The sequence below is a fragment of the Tamandua tetradactyla genome, chromosome 14 (assembly GCF_023851605.1).
Source record: "Tamandua tetradactyla isolate mTamTet1 chromosome 14, mTamTet1.pri, whole genome shotgun sequence".
Classification (NCBI taxonomy): domain Eukaryota; kingdom Metazoa; phylum Chordata; class Mammalia; order Pilosa; family Myrmecophagidae; genus Tamandua; species Tamandua tetradactyla.
Window position 1 is genome coordinate 2,179,565 of NC_135340.1, and position 14,496 is coordinate 2,194,060.

Sequence of the window (14,496 nt, forward strand, 5' to 3'; positions counted from 1 at the left end):
ATGAATAGTTAGTCTTATATGTCAACTTTCACCATAGGCTCAGTTCAACCCCCAGCTCTACTCCTCAGAATGGCCATATTTCCTGCTCCCCTGACCCCACTGTTTAATTGACAGTGTACAATAACTGTACTCCAAGTACTTATCTTAGAGTGTGCTCTTGAACTCACTACCAGGAAATGCTTATCAAATGTTTGATTTAGAGAAACCTTGTTCTGGTTTGCAAGCTGCTGGAATGCGATATATGAGAAACGGAACAGCTTTTAAAAAGGGAAGTTTACTAAGTTGCAAGGCCATGAAAATGTCCAAATTAAAGCGGGGCTGTAGAAATGTCCAATCTAAGGCATCCAGGGAAAGATACCTTGGTTCAAGAAAGCCAATGACTTTCAGGGTTTCTCTCTCAAATGGAAAGGTACATGACAAACATGGTGATGTCTGCTAGCTTTCTCTCCAGGCTTCTTGGTTCATGAAACTCCCCCAGGGGTGTTTTCCTTTTTCATCTCCAAAGGTCTTTGGCTGCATGTGCTATAAAGCTTTTTCCAAAATGGTTCCCTCTTAAAGGGCTCCAGTAAGCAACTCCACCTTGAATGGGTGGAGACACATCTCCATGGAAACCATCTAATCAAAAGTTACCACCCACAATTGGATGGATCTTGTCTCCATGGAAACAGTCAGAAAGCTCCCACCCAGCAATATTGAATGAAGAGTAAAGGACATGGCTTTTCTTGGGTACACCATAGATTCAAACCGGCACAGCTATGTATGGCAAATATTCTCGAGGATGTGCAGACCATTCTTTCCTCTGCATCTCTCCAGGCCATTAGAATGGTACACCTATATTGCAGTGTTTTGACTACCTCCCTCCCCAGTCTATTCCCCAACCCCAGATTACTCTCTGAGTTGTGCCCTGTGTTTTGGCATCAGGCTATAAAGAAGTGGGGTACCACGTACTGCAACCTTTCTGTAAAGATGTGGTGGTGAACAAATATTGTTCACTGTTTTACACAATGTCTTATTTTGAAAACCCTCAGGAGAAATTTCTCTCAGACCTCAATTCTCAGAATAATTTTCTTCCTGGATGCAACTGGCTTGTTTTCATTTTACAGAAATTTTAAATTAATCATTTAACTGATTGAATTCTGGTGAATTCAAATTATTTTTATTTTGAAATATATGAGTACTTTTTCCTGATATCTGTTAAGATAATTGAGGATACTTAGTAATGTGTTTTCTTTCCCCCCTGGTTTATATTTTCCCCTTTTCTGATGCTTTATTATAACGCATTATTTTATTCTGTGTATTTCCTTTAAGCTATACCAATTCTTTTGTGTAGAAAGATATGCTATTTGAAAACATGAGAGAAATATCCTAGGATACGTAAAACTAGAGTTGTGAATAACCCATAAAGAGCTGTTGGTTAGACTGATTCCATGCTTCAAAGAAAAAAAAAGCTAGAATTAAAATCAAGATACTAAACCTACTTCCTGTGGCTATTTCATAGCTTTATGTTATTTCAGTGGAACTTGGTTGTTAAACTAAGATGTCAGAATCTCACTGACCTGTTCTTGTCAAGTGTTACTATGCCATTTTAAGTATAAAAGTAATTTATAATCTCCTTCAAAAAGGCGTGCTAATTTTCACATGATGTGTTTCTATTTTATATTTGCTAATAAAAAAGTGTTTTAAACCTTAAAATTGGTGTAAATAAAAAAGAAAAATATATAAGAAGGTCATCTGACTTGCTGACCCCACTGTAGATTTGATCATGATATAAAAACAATATTGATTGTAGAGTTTGAAGGAACAGGATTACTGGTTTCCTGGTGGTACTGAAAGTTGGGGGATTTGAAAGATTCCAGCTGATTGTCTCTTGGTTGCATAACCTTGTGGAGAGATTTAAAGGTAGATAAAATAGGAAGAGGAAACTGAAGGTTTATACTGTTCTTTGCTATAAAAAATGCCTTTTCACTCATTACAAAGGTTAAGAATGAGGCTGGATATTGTCCTTTGCACTTGACCATGTGATCCTCACAGGCCCTTAGAGTGAGGAAGAATGAGGTATATGTGCATAGGTAATAAAATCTATAATTTTTTAAATTAGAGAAGTTATAAGTTTACAGAATAATTCAGAAAATATAGAGTTCCCATATACCCTCTCTCACATACACAGTTTTCCCTATTACTAACACATTTCATTAGTGGAATGTGTTAGTAATAGGGAAAACTATTTGTTACAATTGATGAAATGATATTATTATAATTATACTGTTAACTCTAATCCGCTGTTTGCATTATGGTTCACTGTTTGCATTGTAAGTCCTATGGTTGTTTTTTTTTAAATTTTTATTCTATAACATGCAAACTACCTATTTTTCTCTTTTAACTACATTCAAATATATAATTCAGTGGTGTTAATTACCTTCATAATATTGTGCTACCATCAGTATTGTCCAGTACCAAACTTTTCCGTCACCCCAAACTGAAACTCTGTACCAACTAAGCATTAATTCCCTGTTCCCTATCCCCACTCCTTCCCCTGGTGACCTGTATTCTAGTTATTGGCCCTATGAATTTGCTTATTCTAATTCTTTCATAAGTGACATCATAAAATATTTGTCGTTTGTTGTCTGGCTTATTTCATTCAAATAAGGTTCATCCGTGTTGTGGTGTTTGTCAGAACGGCATTCTTTTTATGGCTGAATAATAATCCATTGCATGTATGTGCTGTATTTTGTTTATGAATTCATCTGTTGACGGACATGTATCTTCCACCTTTTGGCATTTGTGAATAGTGCTTTGAACATGATGTGCATGTATCTATTTGCATCCTTACTTCCAGTTATTTTCAATACTTACAAGTGGATTGCTGGGTCATATGCTATTTCTATACTTAACTTCCTGAGGAACTGCCAGACAGTTTTCTACAAATATTCCTATTTCTGCACATCCTCTCCAATACTATTTTCCTTTTTTTTTTAATAGTAGCCAGTCTAGTGGGTGTAAAATGGTACCTTGTGATTTTGGTTTGCATTTCCCTAATGGCTGATGATGTTGAGCATCTTATCATGTACTTTTTAGCCATTTGTATGTCTTCTTTGAGAAACATCTTTTGCCAGTTTTTCAATTGGATTGTCTTTTTGTAGGTGAGTTGTAGGATTTCTTTATATAGCCTGGATATTAAACCTATATCAGATAAGTGCTTTTGAAATATTTTCTCCCATTCTGTAGGTTACCTTTTTACTTTCATGGGGTCTTTTGATACACAAAAGTTTTTAATTTTGATCAAGTTCCATTTGTTTATATTTTCCTTCATTGCTTGTGCTTTGGGTTGTAAAATCAAAGAAAATACTACCTAGCATAAGGTCCTAAAGATGCTTCCCTATGTTTTCTTGGGAGTTTTATAGTTCTGGTTCTTAGATTTAGATCTTTCATCCATTTGAATTTTTTATATGGTAGCGGTAAGGGTCTACCTTCATTCTTTTGACATGGATATCCAGTTTTCCCAGCACTATTTGTTGGAGAGTTTATTCTTAAACCATGGAGTGGGCTTGGCACCCTTGCCCAAAGTTACTTGGCCAGTATGAGCATAGGGTTACTCTGTTCTCCCGGAACTGGATTAGGAACCTTCATGGGAGCAGAGGCTGACTCTATACCATTCTGGGTAAGAATTGGGAGAAGGCCCAGCAAGGGGCCCATGAGCTTCTCCTATCATTTCTAAAGCTCATTTTCTTGATTTTGGCATTCACCTAATTACTGCAACTGTTGAACTGTTTTCTGGAGTTTTAAGGAAGATGGCTCTGCCAATTTTTGCTTATTTTTCAAAGATTCTGTGGTGAACAGCACCCTTGAGTGTCTTTTGCTGCCATCATGTTCCTTGCATTCTTATAAAATTTTATGTCTTATGAATGAAGAAACTGGTTATTTACAAAGAGTTACACAGTTCCTGAAAAGTCCCTATCACCCCATATTTGACTCAGAAGCTTTATTTTTTTCTGTTTGTTTCAGCCAACATTTTCCTGTCTATTATGTGCCATGCACTGTGTTAGGCATTGCAGGCATGAAGAGGAATTCACATGGCCACCTACGTGAAGTTAGTTATAGTCTAGCAGAGGGTATAATTTGAATACAGTGACCAATATTCTGAAAGAGCCTGTACTCTGTCGTGTACCAATGTAAGGGAGAGTGTTTAACTTACCCTGAGGGTTTAGGAAAGTCTTCTGTGAGGTGAACCCCCATTTGGATGATGAATACATCAAGTAACTTACAAAAGGGATGTATCCTTCTTTTATATGAAGCCTCCACAGAAGTTCTCTACTTTATAAAATGCCAGATTGTAATTATCATTGCCTAGATGTATTTAGGGGTGGCAATGTATAGTGAAAAATGGTCTGTTTTGTTCATAAAGGTATCTGAATAAATTTCTCTCTTCACCCCCAACCTTCCTCACCACTATCACCACCAGGCATGGTATAGTATCTCTTCAGAGAAAAAAAGTTTATCAGGGCAGCTCTGGAGGGCTTTTTGGACCAGGTCCCTTTAAGATGAGGACCAACCCCAACAGGAAGCATCTCCAAAAACTTCACACTGCCCTTGTAAGCTTTGACTTTGGAGGTAAGCTCTTAATCGTTCTCTTTTTGAGCACATCCTAACCTCTTATCTTGGCTAGGCTGTCTCTTTTGCCTTTTCCTTAACACTCTTGGTCAATCATATTTTTGTCTTCTCCTCTGTCTTCTTTCCTGAATTCCAACTTTAAACTTACCCTGCCCTGTTTTCCTGGTTCCTTCTTAGTACCTGACCTGCCATGGCATCAGATTTCAATTCTTGACCTGATGGCCTGGACAGTGTATGCCCAGCCTCTTGGCTGACAGACATATGCAGGCAGTCCTGGATCATCAAATTTGATTGCTTGGCAATGGTGACTCTTTCTGCCTTCCCACAACATACACAGGTAGGTAGGGTATCTCATGGAGAGGGAGACAAATTCAAGACTTAAAAGAGAAAGAAAGGAAGGGAGACTTTTTGGGAAAGTCTAGAGGTGAAAAATATCTAGTATGTATAAAGACAGCCCTAGAAAATTTATTAATTCAGTAAATATTTGAATATTTTCTATGTGGCATTTTGCGGTACGAGATGAATAAGGGGGATATTTGGGATTCCAAAAAACTAATGATACAAAATGAAGTACTTTTATAGCCTTTTTTTAATCCCTCCAATATCATACTTATCACATAGTTTTATGCTAGTAAAGAAGTATTTGTGGACTAAACTCTTGGTATTATCCCAGTTAGCTTTCAAGTTTATTGTGCCCCAAATGCTATTTATAGGGTGAAGTTGAGTTGAAGCCCTTGACTTGTGAATTTAGAGATTGACAGACAGTGAGCAGGTCTAACGTCAAGTCTTTAATGTCTCTACAAACTTAAACAGAAGGAATGGCCCTGTCTGCTTGGCAGGTGCTCTTGTGTTCTGGAAGGACAATGTCAGAACAACGAGGTTTGTCAGGTTTGTTCTTTCAGTTTGCGGGAAGAGACTGGTGTTTTGCAAGCCTTACATTTAGTGTGATCCGGCCTTCTGAAAGTGTTGGTTAGGGTTGAGTGGCAATGTCAAAAGCTTTTAAGGGCCAGGAAGGTAAATGTGTGCGGCTGGGAATACGAGTGAGATATTAAAGTAGTATTGTTAGATATTATTTTAAAACTGCAAAAATAACTGTGCTGTGCTGGCCAGGGAAAGCAGCATTTGCCAGGCACCCTCAGTTCTATGCATTAGTTATCTTGGGAACTAAGTTGCCCTCTTAGGGAAAGTTGAGTAGCAGAACTAAATGCTCATATGCAAAATAAGACAAGAAATGGTGCTATTGCCAGACACTCACCAAAAGGTGAGTAGTCAGTATTTAGTGAACGAATTACACTCATCATTTTATTCAGAATTAGAAAAAACTAATGACATAGTCACTTTATTCAAAAAAATGAAATAAGTATATATATTGTATATCTTTTCATCTCCAGAGTTTAACATACATTGAGCAGCAAAAAACAGCAGCAATAACAACAACAAAAACCAGGCTATTATCATATTACCTGAAGGCAGAGTTTGAATTAACTACATAAAACTCTCCCATTCCTTTTTTGTAGTCTTGAATACAGTTTTCATGAAATTAAATCAGTGCTTTGTAAACCTTGTGTGAGTGGCTAGAACCACTCTCAGTCCTCACTGAATGGATACAACATATGATATGCCACCGGGAAGACTGAGTGGAGTGTATTTCAAACGTTATTGATGATAGCGAAATTGACTCCAAATCAGATGTGAATCCGATAAGGATAGAAAATGACAAGGGAGGACTAAACTTGGGAAACTTATTATTAGTGGCTGGGAAAGCCTAACAAAATTAATTCCTTTAAAAAGGGAAGAATTGTTTCCTGACCAATAATAGAAATTTTCTTCCTTAGTTATAAATATGTCTGTAAACTGTCAAACATATTATATATGTACTCAACATCAAATTTAGGCACTTAGCAAGCTTTTATTTGATTTTTGCTTTGATTCTGTCAGATTTTTGCTAAGAAAGAATAATTATGTTACTCATCAAAATAAACAAGTAAAAAAAAATTCAGCCCAAATAAAATTGATTAAACAAACCTCTTCTAAGTGGTTCTTTATTTTATTTTTATTTTTCTACTTTCTGTCTCTAGATTTGCCTATTTTAGATACTTTATATAAGTACAGTTATACGATATCTGTCCTTTTGTGTCAGGCTTATTTTACTCAGCATACGTTTCCAAGGTTCCTGTTGTTGCATCTATCAGGACTTAATTCTTTGTATGGAATAATACTCCATGATACGTGTATACCACATTTTGTTTGTCTGTTCAGCTCTCAGTGGACACCTTTTAGCTACTGCGAATAATGCTTCTGTGAACCATTGGTGTACAAATATCTGTTTGAGTCCTTATTGTCATTTCTTTTGGATACATTCCTAGGAGTGAAGTTGTTAATTTATATGTTAATTCCATGTTTGTAATTTTTTGAAAAATTGTGAAACTTTTTTCCAAAGCACCTTCCCTGTTGTGCATTCTTATCAGCAGTACACGTGGGGTCCGTTTTCTCTATATCCTCATCAACACTTTTTATTTTCTATTCCTTTAATAATAGTCACTGCAGTGAGTGTGTAGTAGTATCTCTTTGTGCTATTGATTTGCACTTCCCTAATGACTCATGATGTTAAGCACCTTTTCATGTGCTTATTGGCTAGTTGTATATTTTCTGTAGAGAAATGTCTATTCAAGTCCTTTGCCCATTTTTAAATTGGATTGTTTTGTCTTTTTATTGTTGAGTAGTAGTAGCTCTTGATATATATTTTGGGTATTAAGCCCTTATATATATTATCTGGAAGTGTTTTCTCTCATTTTGTATTTTTTTTTCCCAATTTCTTGATAATGTCCTTTGCGCAAAAAGTTTCAATTCTGATGAAATCTAATTTATCCATTTTTTTCGTTTGTTGCTTATCTTCTTTATTAATTATTATTATTTTGGGAAAATATACATAACATAAAATTTATCACTCTTTAGCATTTAAAGTGTGCTGTTCAGTGCTGTTTTGTACATGTATCATGTCCATCACGGGAATCTACTTAAAGAACTTTTTTACCACCCTAGAGAGAAACCTCCTAACCATTAAACAGTCACTCCTCATGTCTCTCTCCCTCCCTGAGTCTGGCAACTGTAATCTGCTCTCTCTCTATGGATTTACCTATTCTGCATTCATATAATTAGAATCATACTATATGGCCTTTTGTGTCTGGCCTTTTCTTTCATTTAGCATAATGTTTGCAAGGTTAATCCCTGTTATAGCAAGTAATAGTATGTCCTTTGTATGGTTGAATAATACTCCATTTTATGGATATATGCTGCATTTAGTTTATGCATTGATCCATCAAACATTTAGGTTGTTTCCACTTCTTAGCTGTTATGAACATTGTGTACAACTTTTTGTTTGCACCTATTTCATATATATTCTTGGGTATATGTATGTATTTTGGGGTATATATGTATGTGGGAGTATATACCTAAGAGTGAAATTGCAGTATCCTGTGGTAATTCTCTGTTTATCTTGTTTAAGAATGGCCAAATGTTTTTCCACAACTGCTACATTGTTTTACTTTCCCACTCGCAATGTATGAGGATTCCAATTCCTCTACATTTTTTATCAACACTTGATAGGAAATTGTCTATGAAATTATAAGCTATGGAGGAGACGAGACATAAGTTTTTAAACTAGTTTCTACTTGTGATACTTACTTAGCATACGTTAGCCGAGCACTCTAATTTCACTCTAATGACACTTCTTTTTTTAAAAAAAAGTTTTCTTGAAATATATTCACCTATCATATAATCCATCCAAAGGGTACAACTTACGGCTTTTAGTATACTCACTAAGTTGTACATTCATCACCACAATCAATTTTAGAACATTTTCATTACTCCAAAAAGAAAAACCCAATATCCCTTAACAGTCACCTCTCAATCCCTCTATCCTTCCTCAGCCCAAATAAATATTAATCTAAATCTACCTCTATAAATTTATTTATATTTACACTTCATATAAATAGAATCATACAATATGTAGTACTTTCTTTTTTTTTACTTAGCATAATGGTTTAAAAACAGCAAGGTTTTTTTTAATTAGACAAAAAACTCATGTAAAAAATGCATTTCCATATACCCCCATTGTTGATACTTGGTATTACTATGGTGCCTTAGTTACAATTGATGAAAGAATATTAAAATATCATTGTTAACTATACTTTACATTAAATATATTTTTTCTCATATACCACCCTATTATTAACACCTTGTAATAGTGTCATATTTTTGCTATTATTTGTGAAAGAACATTCTTTCACAATGTATTAACCCCAGTCCTTCATCCACAGCAGGATTCACTATATTATACAATCCCATGTTTTATCATCTAACTTTCCTCCTAATAACATATGTAACCCAAAACTTCCCATTTCAACTGCATTCACCAACATAATTCAGTGCTGTTAATTGCACTCCCAATAATGTGCTATCCCCACTATCTTTCTCTAAACATTTACAATCAACCTAAATAGAAATTCTGCACAAGTTAAACATCAGCTCCCCATTCACTACTCCTGTTCTATCACCTGGTAACCTGTATTCTAGATTGTAACTCTGTGAATTTGCTTATTATAATTAAGTTTATGTCTGTGAGCTTGTACAGTATTTTTCCTTTTGTGTCTGGCTTATTTCATTCAACATAATGTCCTCAAGGTTTGTTGCATGCCTCAGGACTTCATTCCTTCTTACATTTAAATAATATTCCATTGTATGGATATACCATAGTTTGTTGTGTCATGACTTACTCCATCTTATAGCTGCATAATATTCCATCATATGTATATACCACAGTTTGTTTATCCACTTGTCTGTTGATGGACATTTGGGCTGTTTCATCTTTTGCCAAACATTGGCTTGCAGATGTCCCACCATGTCCTCGCTTTCTGTTCCTCTGAGTTTATACCTAGTAATGGGGATGCTGGATGATATGGCAATTCTATGCTTAGCTTCCTGAGGAACTGCCAAACTGCCTTCCAGAGTGGCTGCACCATTCTACATTCCTTCCAACATTGAATAAGTGTACCTGTTACTCCATATCCTCTCCAGCACTTGTAGTTTCCTGGGTGTTTTCCCTTTTTTTTTTTTTTAAATTGTTGTATTTATTAGTGTAAAGTTGTTCATAGTATCCTGTTATTACCTCCTTTATTTCTGTGAGGTCAGTGGTTATGTCTCCTCTTCCATTTCTGATCTTATTTATTTGCATCCTCTCTCTTCTTCTTTTTGTCAATCTTACTAAGGGCCCATCAATCTTATTGATTTTCTCATAGAACCAACTTCTGGTCTTATTGATTTTCTCTATTGTTTTCATGTTTTCAATTTCATTTATTTCTGCTCTAATCTTTGTTATTTCTTTCCTTTTGCTTGCTTTGGGGTTAGTTTGCTGTTCTTTATCCAGTTCTTCCAGGTGGACAGTTAATTTCTGAATTTTTGCCTTTTCTTCTTTTCTGATATAGGCATTTAGGGCAATAAATTTCCCTCTTAGCACTGCCTTTGCTGCGTCCCATAGGTTTTGATATGTTGTGTTTTCATTTTCATTCGCCTCGAGATATTTACTAATTTCTCTTGCAATTTCTTCCTTGACCCACTCGTTGTTTAAGAGTGTGTTGTTGAGCCTCCACGTATTTGTGAATTTTCTGGCACTCCACCTATTATTGATTTCCAACTTCATTCCTTTATGATCCGAGAAAGTGTTGTGTATGATTTCAATCTTTTTAAATTTATTGAGACTTGCTTTGTGACCCAGCATATGGTCTATCTTTGAGAATGATCCATGAGCACTGAGAAAAAGGTATATCCTGCTGTTGTGGGATGTAATGTCCTATAAATGTCTGTTAAGTCTAGCTCATTTATTGTAATATTCAAATTCTCTATTTCTTTATTGATCCTCTGTCTAGATGTTCTGTCCATTGGTGAGAGTGGTGAATTGAAGTCTCCAACTATTATGGTATATGTGTCTATTTCCCTTTTCAGTGTTTGCAGTATATTCCTCACGTATTTTGGGGCATTCTGGTTTGGTGCATAAATATTTATGATTGTTATGTCTTCTTGTTTAATTGTTCCTTTTATTAGTAGATAGTGTCCTTCTTTGTCTCTTTTAACTGTTTTACATTTGAAGTCTTATTTGTTGGATATTAGTATAGCTACTCCTGCTCTTTTCTGGTTGTTATTTGCATGAAATATCTTTTCCCAACCTTTCACTTTCAACCTATGTTTATCTTTGGGTCTAAGATGTGTTTCCTGTAGACAGCATATAGAAGGATCCTGTTTTTTAATCCATTCTGCCAATCTATATCTTTTGATTGGGGAATTCAGTCCATTAACATTCAGTGTTATTACTGTTTGAATAATATTTTCCTCTACCATTTTGCCTTTTGTATTATATATATCATATCTGACTTTCCTTCTTTCTACACTCTTCTCCATACCTCTCTCTTCTGTCTTTTCGTATCTGACTCTAGTGCTCCCTTTAGTATTTCTTGCAGAGCTGGTCTCTTGGTCACAAATTCTCTCAGTGACTTTTTGTCTGAGAATGTTTTAATTTCTCCCTCAGTTTTTTTTTTTTTTTTCCTTTTTTTTTATTAATTAAAAAAAGAATTAACAAAACAATTAGAAATCATTCCAATCTACATGTACAATCAGTAATTCTTAATAACATCACATAGTTGCATATTCATCATTTCTTAGTACATTTGCATCGATTTAGAAAAAGAAATAAAAAGACAACAGAATAAGAATTAAAACAATAATAGAAAGAAAAAAAAACAAAAAAAACAAAAACAAAAAACCTATACCTCACATGCAGCTTCATTCGGTGTTTTAACATAATTGCATTACAATTGGGTAGTATTGTGCTGTCCATTTCTGAGTTTTTATATCCAGTCCCGTTGTACAGTCTGTATCCCTTCAGCTCCAATTATCCCTTCTCTTTTTTTTTTTTTTTTAATTAACGGAAAAAAAGAAATTAACCCAACATTTAGAGATCATACCATTCTACATATGCAATCATTAATTCTTAACATCATCACATAGATGCATGATCATCATTTCTTAGTACATTTGCATTGGTTTAGAAGAACTAGCAACATAACCGAAAAAGATATAGAATGTTAATATAGAGAAAAAAATAAAAGTAATAATAGTAAAATCAAAACAAAACAAAACAAAACAAAAACCTATAGCTCAGATGCAGCTTCATTCAGTGTTTTAACATGATTACTTTACAATTAGGTATTATTGTGCTGTCCATTTTTGAGTTTTTGTATCTAGTCCTGTTGCACAGTCTGTATCCCTTCAGCTTCAATTACCCATTGTCTTACCCTGTTTCTAACTCCTGCTGAACTCTGTTACCAATGACATATTTCAATTTTATTCTCGAATGTCCGTTCACATCAGTGGGACCATACAGTATTTGTCCTTTAGTTTTTGGCTGGATTCACTCAGCATAATATTCTCTAGGTCCATCCATGTTATTACATGGTTCATAAGTTTATCTTGTCTTAAAGCTGCATAATATTCCATCGTATGTATATACCACAGTTTGTTTAGCCACTCTTCTGTTGATGGAGATTTTGGCTGTTTCCATCTCTTTGCAATTGTAAATAATGCTGCTATAAACATTGGTGTGCAAATGTCCGTTTGTGTCTTTGCCCTTAAGTGCTTTGAGTAGATACCTAGCAATGGTATTGCTGGGTCGTATGGCAATTCTATATTCAGCTTTTTGAGGAACCGCCAAACTGCCTTCCACAGTGGTTGCACCCTTTGACATTCCCACCAACAGTGGATAAGTGTGCCTCTTTCTCCGCATCCTCTCCAGCACTTGTCATTTTCTGTTTTGTTGATAATGGCCATTCTGGTGGGTGTGAGATGATATCTCGTTGTGGTTTTGATTTGCATTTCTCTAATGGCCAGGGACATTGAGCATCTCTTCATGTGCCTCTTGGCCATCCGTATTTCCTCTTCTGAGAGGTGTCTGTTCAAGTCTTTTTCCCATTTTGTAATTGGGTTGGCTGTCTTTTTGTTGTTGAGATGAACAATCTCTTTATAAATTCTGGATACTAGACCTTTATCTGATATATCATTTCCAAATATTGTCTCCCATTGTGAAGGCTGTCTTTCTACTTTCTTGATGAAGTTCTTTGATGCACAAAAGTGTTTAATTTTGAGGAGTTCCCCTTTATTTATTTCCTTCTTCAGTGCTCTTGTTTTAGGTTTAAGGTCCATAAAACCGCCTCCAGTTGTAAGATCCATAAGATATCTCCCAACATTTTCCTCTAACTGTTTTATGGTCTTAGACCTAATGTTTAGATCTTTGATCCATTTTGAGTTAACTTTTGTATAGGGTGTGAGAGATGGGTCTTCTTTCATTCTTTTGCATATGGATATCCAGTTCTCTAGGCACCATTTATTGAAGAGACTGCTCTGTCCCAGGTGAGTTGGCTTGACTGCCTTATCAAAGATCAAATGTCCATAGATGAGAGGGTCTATATCTGAGCACTCTATTCGATTCCATTGGTCGATATATCTATCTTTATGCCAATACCATGCTGTTTTGACCACTGTGGCTTCATAATATGCCTTAAAGTCAGGCAGCGCGAGACCTCCAGCTTCGTTTTTTTTCCTCAAGATGTTTTTAGCAATTCGGGGCACCCTGCCCTTCCAGATAAATTTGCTTATTGGTTTTTCTATTTCTGAAAAATAAGTTGTTGGGATTTTGATTGGTATTGCATTGAATCTGTAAATCAATTTAGGTAGGATTGACATCTTAACTATATTTAGTCTTCCAATCCATGAACACGGTATGCCCTTCCATCTATTTAGGTCTGCTGTGATTTCTTTTAGCAGTTTTTTGTAGTTTTCTTTATATAGGTTTTTTGTCTCTTTAGTTAAATTTATTCCTAGGTATTTTATTCTTTTGGTTGCAATTGTAAATGGGATTCGTTTCTTGATTTCCCCCTCAGCTTGTTCCTTACTAGTGTATAGAAATGCTACAGATTTTTGAATGTTGATCTTGTAACCTGCTACTTTGCTGTACTCATTTATTAGCTCTAGTAGTTTTGTTGTGGATTTTTCCGGGTTTTCGACGTATAGTATCATATCGTCTGCAAACAGTGATAGTTTTACTTCTTCCTTTCCAATTTTGATGCCTTGTATTTCTTTTTCTTGTCTAATTGCTCTGGCTAGAACCTCCAACACAATGTTGAATAATAGTGGTGATAGTGGACATCCTTGTCTTGTTCCTGATCTTAGGGGGAAAGTTTTCAATTTTTCCCCATTGAGGATGATATTGGCTGTGGGTTTTTCATATATTCCCTCTATCATTTTAAGGAAGTTCCCTTGTATTCCTATCTTTTGAAGTGTTTTCAACAGGAAAGGATGTTGAATCTTGTCGATGCCTTCTCTGCATCAATTGAGATGATCATGTGATTTTTCTGCTTTGATTTGTTGATATGGTGTATTACATTAATTGATTTTCTTATGTTGAACCATCCTTGCATACCTGGGATGAATCCTACTTGGTCATGATGTATAATTCTTTTAATGTGTTGTTGGATACGATTTGCTAGAATTTTATTGAGGATTTTTGCATCTGTATTCATTAGAGAGATTGGTCTGTAGTTTTCTTTTTTTGTAATATCTTTGCCTGGTTTTGGTATGAGGGTGATGTTGGCTTCATAGAATGAATTAGGTAGTTTTCCCTCCACTTCAATTTTTTTGAAGAGTTTGAAGAGAATTGGTACTAATTCTTTCTGGAACGTTTGGTAGAATTCACATGTGAATCCATCTGGTCCTGGACTTTTCTTTTTAGGAAGCTTTTGAATGACTAATTCAATTTCTTTACTTGTGATTGGTTTGTTGACG

General features: G+C 35.3%; 1 protein-coding gene across 8 annotated transcripts in view; it reads left to right on the plus strand.

The window, feature by feature from the left end:
• Positions 1–14,496, plus strand: part of L2HGDH (L-2-hydroxyglutarate dehydrogenase) — a 103,146-nt gene that overhangs the window by 11,414 nt on the left and 77,236 nt on the right. Inside the window, exon 1 of one of the 8 annotated variants that reach the window (XM_077126806.1) lies at positions 1,678–4,608. The exons of the other annotated variants lie outside the window; for them this stretch is intronic. The gene's annotated coding sequence lies outside the window, so the exon portion shown is untranslated. Of the gene's footprint in view, positions 1–1,677; positions 4,609–14,496 lie in introns of those variants that run through there. 8 annotated transcript variants of the gene reach the window in all.